We start from the raw sequence: 12,481 nt of genomic DNA, 5'->3' as shown, positions 1-12,481 counted from the left end.
GCGGTGTAGGCCAGAGAGCAAGAGTGAGTGCAGGACAGGAAGCATAGTGGAGTGGGGTCACTGCTGACAAGCAAGCAGAGCGCACCCCCTCACATGCAAATGGGGTGATTACAAAGGAAGGGATTTGGTGGTGGACATCATCTTTTTATGCCCCCCCTCACTCTCAGAAGGGGTTACATTTTGGGGAGCAGTGTCAAAAGGGGCATTAGGGCGCATTATTAAGGGGTGCCAGGAGACACAGTCCTCCATTCTATAGGCTCATCAAAAACCAACAAGAACAACAGGTAATTCAGCAAGTAGATTTAAAGCCTCTCTGTGGATTTATGTTCATACTGCTCCCTCTAGTAATGTTACAAGGCAACTGCAGTTTAATCACTGGATTGAGAAAGGGGCCGTCCTATGCAAATAATCTCCTCCCATGATTACTTCTGTGAGCTTCCGTTGTGATACAATGATAGGACCTTCAACATATGCTCTTCAGCAGATTTGTAAAGTTATCAAATTGCCTTAGGCTAAGGATTGTTCCACTTGAAGGCCCTCAGATAAGTACCCCACCCTCACTTAGCAGGGTACTGAATTACATGCAGTAATCCTCTATACAGAACATGGACGTTTGTGGGCATACTGTAAAGGCTGTATGCCAAGACTGGGATGTTTAAAATCCCATAGCATAGCAGCCATAGGTCCAGGTTATAGCAGAGGGTGGGAGTAGAAAGAGAGTGTGAGTCAGTGGTAGGGGTGGAGCAAGAAGGACAGGCAGAGAGAGACCCATATAGAGAGAGGAGGTATAGACAGATAATAGCAGGGGTGGTTGGAGAACTTAGAGGGGGAAGGGGGACATTGAGGGAGCATGGTGGGAGACCAAGAGTGGGTGGAGTCACAGAGGAAAGGCAGTGCCAGGATGCAGGAGAAGAAGCGGTGTAGGCCAGAGAGCAAGAGTGAGTGCAGGACAGGAAGCATAGTGGAGTGGGGTCACTGCTGACAAGCAAGCAGAGCCCAGCCCCTCGCATACAAATGGGGTGATTACAAAGGAAGGGATTTGGTGGTGGACATCATCTTTTTATGCCCCCCCTCACTCTCAGAAGGGGTTACATTTTGGGGAGCAGTGTCAAAAGGGGCATTAGGGTGCATTATTAAGGGGTGCCAGGAGACACAGTCCTCCATTCTATAGGCTCATCAAAAACCAACAAGAACAACAGGTAATTCAGCAAGTAGATTTAAAGCCTCTCTGTGGATTTATGTTCATACTGCTCCCTCTAGTAATGTTACAAGGCAACTGCAGTTTAATCACTGGATTGAGAAAGGGGCCGTCCTATGCAAATAATCTCCTCCCATGATTACTTCTGTGAGCTTCCGTTGTGATACAATGATAGGACCTTCAACATATGCTCTTCAGCAGATTTGTAAAGTTATCAAATTGCCTTAGGCTAAGGATTGTTCCACTTGAAGGCCCTCAGATAAGTACCCCACCCTCACTTAGCAGGGTACTGAATTACATGCAGTAATCCTCTATACAGAACATGGGCGTTGGTGGGCCTACTCTAAAGGCTGTGTGTTAAGACTGGGATGTTTAAAATCCCATAGCACAGTAGCCATAGGTCCAGGTTATAGCAGAGGGTGGGAGTAGAAAGAGAGTGTGATTCAGGTGGTAGGGGTGGAGCAAGAAGGACAGGCAGAGAGAGACTCATATAGAGAGAGGAGGTATAGACAGATAATAGCAGGGGTGGTTGGAGAACTTAGAGGAGGAAGGGGGACATTGAGGGAGCATGGTGGGAGACCAAGAGTGGGTGGAGTCACAGAGGAAAGGCAGTGCCAGGATGCAGGAGAAGAAGTGGTGTAGGCCAGAGAGCAAGAGTGAGTGCAGGACAGGAAGCATAGTGGAGTGGGGTCACTGCTGACAAGCAAGCAGAGCCCAGCCCCTCGCATACAAATGGGGTGATTACAAAGGAAGGGATTTGGTGGTGGACATCATCTTTTTATGCCCCCCTCACTCTCAGAAGGGGTCAAATTTTGGGGAGCAGTGTCAAAAGGGGCATTAGGGTGCATTATTAAGGGGTGCCAGGAGACACAGTCCTCCATTCTAAAGGCTCATCAAAAACCAACAAGAACAAAAGGTAATTCAGCAAGTAGATTTAAAGCCTCTCTGTGGATTTATGTTCAACTGCTCCCTCTAGTAATGTTACATGGCAACTGCAGTTTAATCACTGGATTGAGAAAGGGGCCGTCCTATGCAAATAATCTCCTCCCATGATTACTTCTGTGAGCTTCCGTTGTGATACAATGATAGGACCTTCAACATATGCTCTTCAGCAGATTTGTAAAGTTATCAAATTCCCTTAGGCTAAGGATTGTTCCACTTGAAGGCCCTCAGATAAGTACCCCACCCTCACTTAGCAGGGTACTGAATTACATGCAGTAATCCTCTATACAGAACATGGCCGTTCGTTGGCCTACTGTAAAGGCTGTATGCTAAGACTGGGATGTTTAAAATCCCATAGCACAGCAGCCATAGGTCCAGGTTATAGCAGAGGGTGGGAGTAAAAAGAGAGTGTTGGTCAGGTGGTAGGGGTGGAGCAAGAAGAACAGGCAGAGAGAGACCCATATAGAGAGAGGAGGTATAGACAGATAATAGCAGGGGTGGTTGGAGAACTTAGAGGAGGAAGGGGGACATTGAGGGAGCATGGTGGGAGACCAAGAGTGGGTGGAGTCACAGAGGAAAGGCAGTGCCAGGATGCAGGAGAAGAAGCGGTGTAGGCCAGAGAGCAAGAGTGAGTGCAGGACAGGAAGCATAGTGGAGTGGGGTCACTGCTGACAAGCAAGCAGAGCCCACCCCCTCACATGCAAATAGGGTGATTACAAAGGAAGGGATTTGGTGGTGGACATCATCTTTTTATGCCCCCCCTCACTCTCAGAAGGGGTTACATTTTGGGGAGCAGTGTCAAAAGGGGCATTAGGGTGCATTATTAAGGGGTGCCAGGAGACACAGTCCTCCATTCTATAGGCTCATCAAAAACCAACAAGAACAACAGGTAATTCAGCAAGTAGATTTAAAGCCTCTCTGTGGATTTATGTTCATACTGCTCCCTCTAGTAATGTTACAAGGCAACTGCAGTTTAATCACTGGATTGAGAAAGGGGCCGTCCTATGCAAATAATCTCCTCCCATGATTACTTCTGTGAGCTTCCGTTGTGATACAATGATAGGACCTTCAACATATGCTCTTCAGCAGATTTGTAAAGTTATCAAATTGCCTTAGGCTAAGGATTGTTCCACTTGAAGGCCCTCAGATAAGTACCCCACCCTCACTTAGCAGGGTACAGAATTACATGCAGTAATCCTCTATACAGAACATGGGCGTTCGTGGGCCTACTGTAGAGGCTGTGTGCTAAGACTGGGATGTTTAAAATCCCATAGCACAGCAGCCATAGGTCCAGGTTATAGCAGAGGGTGGGAGTAGAAAGAGAGTGTGAGTCAGGTGGTAGGGGTGGAGCAAGAAGGACAGGCAGAGAGAGATCCATATAGAGAGAGGAGGTATAGACAGATTATAGCAGGGGTGGTTGGAGAACTTAGAGGAGGAAGGGGAACATTGAGGGAGCATGGTGGGAGACCAAGAGTGGGTGGAGTCACAGAGGAAAGGCAGTGCCAGGATGCAGGAGAAGAAGTGGTGTAGGCCAGAGAGCAAGAGTGAGTGCAGGACAGGATGCATGGTGGAGTGGGGTCACTGCTGACAAGCAAGCAGAGCCCAGCCCCTCGCATACAAATGGGGTGATTACAAAGGAAGGGATTTGGTGGTGGACATCATCTTTTTATGCCCCCCCTCACTCTCAGAAGGGGTCAAATTTTGGGGAGCAGTGTCAAAAGGGGCATTAGGGTGCATTATTAAGGGGTGCCAGGAGACACAGTCCTCCATTCTAAAGGCTCATCAAAAACCAACAAGAACAAAAGGTAATTCAGCAAGTAGATTTAAAGCCTCTCTGTGGATTTATGTTCAACTGCTCCCTCTAGTAATGTTACATGGCAACTGCAGTTTAATCACTGGATTGAGAAAGGGGCCGTCCTATGCAAATAATCTCCTCCCATGATTACTTCTGTGAGCTTCCGTTGTGATACAATGATAGGACCTTCAACATATGCTCTTCAGCAGATTTGTAAAGTTATCAAATTGCCTTAGGCTAAGGATTGTTCCACTTGAAGGCCCTCAGATAAGTACCCCACCCTCACTTAGCAGGGTACTGAATTACATGCAGTAATCCTCTATACAGAACATGGGCGTTCGTGGGCCTACTGTAGAGGCTGTGTGCTAAGACTGGGATGTTTAAAATCCCATAGCACAGCAGCCATAGGTCCAGGTTATAGCAGAGGGTGGGAGTAGAAAGAGAGTGTGAGACAGGTGGTAGGGGTGGAGCAAGAAGGACAGGCAGAGAGAGACCCATATAGAGAGAGGAGATATAGACAGATTATAGCAGGGGTGGTTGGAGAACTTAGAGGAGGAAGGGGGACATTGAGGGAGCATGGTGGGAGACCAAGAGTGGGTGGAGTCACAGAGGAAAGGCAGTGCCAGGATGCAGGAGAAGAAGTGGTGTAGGCCAGAGAGCAAGAGTGAGTGCAGGACAGGATGCATGGTGGAGTGGGGTCACTGCTGACAAGCAAGCAGAGCCCAGCCCCTCGCATACAAATGGGGTGATTACAAAGGAAGGGATTTGGTGGTGGACATCATCTTTTTATGCCCCCCCTCACTCTCAGAAGGGGTCAAATTTTGGGGAGCAGTGTCAAAAGGGGCATTAGGGTGCATTATTAAGGGGTGCCAGGAGACACAGTCCTCCATTCTAAAGGCTCATCAAAAACCAACAAGAACAAAAGGTAATTCAGCAAGTAGATTTAAAGCCTCTCTGTGGATTTATGTTCAACTGCTCCCTCTAGTAATGTTACATGGCAACTGCAGTTTAATCACTGGATTGAGAAAGGGGCCGTCCTATGCAAATAATCTCCTCCCATGATTACTTCTGTGAGCTTCCGTTGTGATACAATGATAGGACCTTCAACATATGCTCTTCAGCAGATTTGTAAAGTTATCAAATTGCCTTAGGCTAAGGATTGTTCCACTTGAAGGCCCTCAGATAAGTACCCCACCGTCACTTAGCAGGGTACTGAATTACATGCAGTAATCCTCTATACAGAACATGGGCGTTTGTGGGCCTACTGTAAAGGCTGTATGCTAAGTCTGGGATGTTTAAAATCCCATAGCACAGCAGCCATAGGTCCAGGTTATAGCAGAGGGTGGGAGTAGAAAGAGAGTGTGAGTCAGGTGGTAGGGGTGGAGCAAGAAGGACAGGCAGAGAGAGACCCATATAGAGAGAGGAGGTATAGACAGATAATAGCAGGGGTGGTTGGGGAACTTAGAGGAGGAAGGGGGACATTGAGGCCCATATTTATACTTTTTGACGCTAAACTGCGCTAACGCAGTTTAGCGTCAAAAAGTTTTGCGCCGTCTAACGCCATTCTGAAGCGCCAAGCGGGCGCCGTATTTATGGAATGGCGTTAGACGGCGCAATCAGACCGGCGCTGCCTGGTTTGCGTGGGAAAAAACCACGTAGACCAGACAGCGCCGGCGTAGGGGGAAAATGGCGCATGGGCGTCTTAAAATGGGGCAAGTCAGGTTACGTCGAAAAAATCGTCTTAACCCGACTTGCGCCATTTTTTAACGACGCCCATCCCCCATCAACATGACTCCTATCATTGTAAAGATAGGAGTCATGCCCCCTTGCCCAATGGCCATGCCCAGGGGACTTCTGTCCCCTGGGCATGGTCATTGGGCATAGTGGCATGTAGGGGGGCACAAATAAGGCCCCCCTATGCCACCAAAAAAAAATATAAAAAATAAAAAATTATACTTACCTGAACTTACCTGAATGTCCCTGGGGTGGGTCCCTCCATCCTTGGGGGTCCTCCTGGGGTGGGCAAGGGTGGCAGGGGGGGTCCCTGGGGGCATGGGAGGGCACCTGTGGGCTCATTTTGAGCCCACAGGCCCCTTAACGCCTGCCCTGAGCAGGCGTTAAAAAGTGGCGCAAATGCGCCGTTTTTAGCCACGCCAACTCCCGGGCGTCTCTTTTGCCCGGGAGTATAAATACCACGTAAAGGCCTGGGAGTCATTTTTTAGACGGGAACGCCTCCCTTGCATATCATTAACGCAAGGAAGGGGTTCACGCTAAAAAATGACGCACATTCCGGGAACTTTGGCGCTATTCGCCTCTAACGCCATAGTATAAATATGGCGTTAGTTGGCGTTAGTTTTGCGTCGAAATTGCGTCAAAAAAAACGACGCAATTTCGGCGCAAACGGAGTATAAATACGGCCCTGAGGGAGCATGGTGGGAGACCAAGAGTGGGTGGAGTCACAGAGGAAAGGCAGTGCCAGGATGCAGGAGAAGAAGTGGTGTAGGCCAGAGAGCAAGAGTGAGTGCAGGACAGGATGCATGGTGGAGTGGGGTCACTGCTGACAAGCAAGCAGAGCCCAGCCCCTCGCATACAAATGGGGTGATTACAAAGGAAGGGATTTGGTGGTGGACATCATCTTTTTATGCCCCCCCTCACTCTCAGAAGGGGTCAAATTTTGGGGAGCAGTGTCAAAAGGGGCATTAGGGTGCATTATTAAGGGGTGCCAGGAGACACAGTCCTCCATTCTAAAGGCTCATCAAAAACCAACAAGAACAAAAGGTAATTCAGCAAGTAGATTTAAAGCCTCTCTGTGGATTTATGTTCAACTGCTCCCTCTAGTAATGTTACATGGCAACTGCAGTTTAATCACTGGATTGAGAAAGGGGCCGTCCTATGCAAATAATCTCCTCCCATGATTACTTCTGTGAGCTTCCGTTGTGATACAATGATAGGACCTTCAACATATGCTCTTCAGCAGATTTGTAAAGTTATCAAATTGCCTTAGGCTAAGGATTGTTCCACTTGAAGGCCCTCAGATAAGTACCCCACCCTCACTTAGCAGGGTACTGAATTACATGCAGTAATCCTCTATACAGAACATGGCCGTTTGTGGGCCTACTGTAAAGGCTGTATGCTAAGACTGGGATGTTTAAAATCCCATAGCACAGCAGCCATAGGTCCAGGTTATAGCAGAGGGTGGGAGTAGAAAGAGAGTGTGAGTCAGGTGATAGGGGTGGAGCAAGAAGAACAGGCAGAGAGCGACCCATATAGAGAGAGGAGGTATAGACAGATAATAGCAGGGGTGGTTGGAGAACTTAGAGGAGGAAGGGGGACATTGAGGGAGCATGGTGGGAGACCAAGAGTGGGTGGAGTCACAGAGGAAAGGCAGTGCCAGGATGCAGGAGAAGAAGCGGTGTAGGCCAGAGAGCAAGAGTGAGTGCAGGACAGGAAGCATAGTGGAGTGGGGTCACTGCTGAAAAGCAAGCAGAGCCCACCCCCTCACATGCAAATGGGGTGATTACAAAGGAAGGGATTTGGTGGTGGACATCATCTTTTTATGCCCCCCTCACTCTCAGAAGGGGTTACATTTTGGGGAGCAGTGTCAAAAGGGGCATTAGGGTGCATTATTAAGGGGTGCCAGGAGACACAGTCCTCCATTCTATAGGCTCATCAAAAACCAACAAGAACAACAGGTAATTCAGCAAGTAGATTTAAAGCCTCTCTGTGGATTTATGTTCATACTGCTCCCTCTAGTAATGTTACAAGGCAACTGCAGTTTAATCACTGGATTGAGAAAGGGGCCGTCCTATGCAAATAATCTCCTCCCATGATTACTTCTGTGAGCTTCCGTTGTGATACAATGATAGGACCTTCAACATATGCTCTTCAGCAGATTTGTAAAGTTATCAAATTGCCTTAGGCTAAGGATTGTTCCACTTGAAGGCCCTCAGATAAGTACCCCACCCTCACTTAGCAGGGTACTGAATTACATGCAGTAATCCTCTATACAGAACATGGGCGTTTGTGGGCCTACTGTAAAGGCTGTATGCTAAGACTGGGATGTTTAAAATCCCATAGCACAGCAGCCATAGGTCCAGGTTATAGCAGAGGGTGGGAGTAGAAAGAGAGTGTGAGTCAGGTGGTAGGGGTGGAGCAAGAAGGACAGGCAGAGAGAGACCCATATAGAGAGAGGAGGTATAGACAGATAATAGCAGGGGTGGTTGGAGAACTTAGAAGAGGAAGGGGGACATTGAGGGAGCATGGTGGGAGACCAAGAGTGGGTGGAGTCACAGAGGAAAGGCAGTGCCAGGATGCAGGAGAAGAAGTGGTGTAGGCCAGAGAGCAAGAGTGAGTGCAGGACAGGATTCATGGTGGAGTGGGGTCACTGCTGACAAGCAAGCAGAGCCCAGCCCCTCGCATACAAATGGGGTGATTACAAAGGAAGGGATTTGGTGGTGGACATCATCTTTTTATGCCCCCCCTCACTCTCAGAAGGGGTCAAATTTTGGGGAGCAGTGTCAAAAGGGGCATTAGGGTGCATTATTAAGGGGTGCCAGGAGACACAGTCCTCCATTCTAAAGGCTCATCAAAAACCAACAAGAACAAAAGGTAATTCAGCAAGTAGATTTAAAGCCTCTCTGTGGATTTATGTTCAACTGCTCCCTCTAGTAATGTTACATGGGAACTGCAGTTTAATCACTGGATTGAGAAAGGGGCCGTCCTATGCAAATAATCTCCTCCCATGATTACTTCTGTGAGCTTCCGTTGTGATACAATGATAGGACCTTCAACATATGCTCTTCAGCAGATTTGTAAAGTTATCAAATTGCCTTAGGCTAAGGATTGTTCCACTTGAAGGCCCTCAGATAAGTACCCCACCCTCACTTAGCAGGGTACTGAATTACATGCAGTAATCCTCTATACAGAACATGGCCGTTCGTGGGCCTACTGTAAAGGCTGTATGCTAAGACTGGGATGTTTAAAATCCCATAGCACAGCAGCCATAGGTCCAGGTTATAGCAGAGGGTGGGAGTAGAAAGAGAGTGTGAGTCAGGTGATAGGGGTGGAGCAAGAAGAACAGGCAGAGAGCGACCCATATAGAGAGAGGAGGTATAAACAGATAATAGCAGGGGTGGTTGGAGAACTTAGAGGAGGAAGGGGGACATTGAGGGAGCATGGTGGGAGACCAAGAGTGGGTGGAGTCACAGAGGAAAGGCAGTGCCAGGATGCAGGAGAAGAAGCGGTGTAGGCCAGAGAGCAAGAGTGAGTGCAGGACAGGAAGCATAGTGGAGTGGGGTCACTGCTGACAAGCAAGCAGAGCGCACCCCCTCACATGCAAATGGGGTGATTACAAAGGAAGGGATTTGGTGGTGGACATCATCTTTTTATGCCCCCCCTCACTCTCAGAAGGGGTTACATTTTGGGGAGCAGTGTCAAAAGGGGCATTAGGGCGCATTATTAAGGGGTGCCAGGAGACACAGTCCTCCATTCTATAGGCTCATCAAAAACCAACAAGAACAACAGGTAATTCAGCAAGTAGATTTAAAGCCTCTCTGTGGATTTATGTTCATACTGCTCCCTCTAGTAATGTTACAAGGCAACTGCAGTTTAATCACTGGATTGAGAAAGGGGCCGTCCTATGCAAATAATCTCCTCCCATGATTACTTCTGTGAGCTTCCGTTGTGATACAATGATAGGACCTTCAACATATGCTCTTCAGCAGATTTGTAAAGTTATCAAATTGCCTTAGGCTAAGGATTGTTCCACTTGAAGGCCCTCAGATAAGTACCCCACCCTCACTTAGCAGGGTACTGAATTACATGCAGTAATCCTCTATACAGAACATGGGCGTTTGTGGGCATACTGTAAAGGCTGTATGCCAAGACTGGGATGTTTAAAATCCCATAGCATAGCAGCCATAGGTCCAGGTTATAGCAGAGGGTGGGAGTAGAAAGAGAGTGTGAGTCAGTGGTAGGGGTGGAGCAAGAAGGACAGGCAGAGAGAGACCCATATAGAGAGAGGAGGTATAGACAGATAATAGCAGGGGTGGTTGGAGAACTTAGAGGGGGAAGGGGGACATTGAGGGAGCATGGTGGGAGACCAAGAGTGGGTGGAGTCACAGAGGAAAGGCAGTGCCAGGATGCAGGAGAAGAAGCGGTGTAGGCCAGAGAGCAAGAGTGAGTGCAGGACAGGAAGCATAGTGGAGTGGGGTCACTGCTGACAAGCAAGCAGAGCCCAGCCCCTCGCATACAAATGGGGTGATTACAAAGGAAGGGATTTGGTGGTGGACATCATCTTTTTATGCCCCCCCTCACTCTCAGAAGGGGTTACATTTTGGGGAGCAGTGTCAAAAGGGGCATTAGGGTGCATTATTAAGGGGTGCCAGGAGACACAGTCCTCCATTCTATAGGCTCATCAAAAACCAACAAGAACAACAGGTAATTCAGCAAGTAGATTTAAAGCCTCTCTGTGGATTTATGTTCATACTGCTCCCTCTAGTAATGTTACAAGGCAACTGCAGTTTAATCACTGGATTGAGAAAGGGGCCGTCCTATGCAAATAATCTCCTCCCATGATTACTTCTGTGAGCTTCCGTTGTGATACAATGATAGGACCTTCAACATATGCTCTTCAGCAGATTTGTAAAGTTATCAAAATGCCTTAGGCTAAGGATTGTTCCACTTGAAGGCCCTCAGATAAGTACCCCACCCTCACTTAGCACGGTACTGAATTACATGCAGTAATCCTCTATACAGAACATGGGCGTTGGTGGGCCTACTCTAAAGGCTGTGTGTTAAGACTGGGATGTTTAAAATCCCATAGCACAGTAGCCATAGGTCCAGGTTATAGCAGAGGGTGGGAGTAGAAAGAGAGTGTGATTCAGGTGGTAGGGGTGGAGTAAGAAGGACAGGCAGAGAGAGACTCATATAGAGAGAGGAGGTATAGACAGATAATAGCAGGGGTGGTTGGAGAACTTAGAGGAGGAAGGGGGACGTTGAGGGAGCATGGTGGGAGACCAAGAGTGGGTGGAGTCACAGAGGAAAGGCAGTGCCAGGATGCAGGAGAAGAAGTGGTGTAGGCCAGAGAGCAAGAGTGAGTGCAGGACAGGAAGCATAGTGGAGTGGGGTCACTGCTGACAAGCAAGCAGAGCCCAGCCCCTCGCATACAAATGGGGTGATTACAAAGGAAGGGATTTGGTGGTGGACATCATCTTTTTATGCCCCCCTCACTCTCAGAAGGGGTCAAATTTTGGGGAGCAGTGTCAAAAGGGGCATTAGGGTGCATTATTAAGGGGTGCCAGGAGACACAGTCCTCCATTCTAAAGGCTCATCAAAAACCAACAAGAACAAAAGGTAATTCAGCAAGTAGATTTAAAGCCTCTCTGTGGATTTATGTTCAACTGCTCCCTCTAGTAATGTTACATGGCAACTGCAGTTTAATCACTGGATTGAGAAAGGGGCCGTCCTATGCAAATAATCTCCTCCCATGATTACTTCTGTGAGCTTCCGTTGTGATACAATGATAGGACCTTCAACATATGCTCTTCAGCAGATTTGTAAAGTTATCAAATTCCCTTAGGCTAAGGATTGTTCCACTTGAAGGCCCTCAGATAAGTACCCCACCCTCACTTAGCAGGGTACTGAATTACATGCAGTAATCCTCTATACAGAACATGGCCGTTCGTGGGCCTACTGTAAAGGCTGTATGCTAAGACTGGGATGTTTAAAATCCCATAGCACAGCAGCCATATGTCCAGGTTATAGCAGAGGGTGGGAGTAGAAAAAGAGTGTTGGTCAGGTGGTAGGGGTGGAGCAAGAAGAACAGGCAGAGAGAGACCCATATAGAGAGAGGAGGTATAGACAGATAATAGCAGGGGTGGTTGGAGAACTTAGAGGAGGAAGGGGGACATTGAGGGAGCATGGTGGGAGACCAAGAGTGGGTGGAGTCACAGAGGAAAGGCAGTGCCAGGATGCAGGAGAAGAAGCGGTGTAGGCCAGAGAGCAAGAGTGAGTGCAGGACAGGAAGCATAGTGGAGTGGGGTCACTGCTGACAAGCAAGCAGAGCCCAGCCCCTCGCATACAAATGGGGTGATTACAAAGGAAGGGATTTGGTGGTGGACATCATCTTTTTATGCCCCCCCTCACTCTCAGAAGGGGTCAAATTTTGGGGAGCAGTGTCAAAAGGGGCATTAGGGTGCATTATTAAGGGGTGCCAGGAGACACAGTCCTCCATTCTAAAGGCTCATCAAAAACCAACAAGAACAAAAGGTAATTCAGCAAGTAGATTTAAAGCCTCTCTGTGGATTTATGTTCAACTGCTCCCTCTAGTAATGTTACATGGCAACTGCAGTTTAATCACTGGATTGAGAAAGGGGCCGTCCTATGCAAATAATCTCCTCCCATGATTACATCTGTGAGCTTCCGTTGTGATACAATGATAGGACCTTCAACATATGCTCTTCAGCAGATTTGTAAAGTTATCAAATTGCCTTAGGCTAAGGATTGTTCCACTTGAAGGCCCTCAGATAAGTACCCCACCCTCACTT

The sequence above is a fragment of the Pleurodeles waltl genome, chromosome 1_2 (genome assembly GCF_031143425.1).
Source record: "Pleurodeles waltl isolate 20211129_DDA chromosome 1_2, aPleWal1.hap1.20221129, whole genome shotgun sequence".
Classification (NCBI taxonomy): Eukaryota; Metazoa; Chordata; class Amphibia; order Caudata; family Salamandridae; genus Pleurodeles; species Pleurodeles waltl.
Note: the sequence above shows the minus strand (reverse complement) of the source record.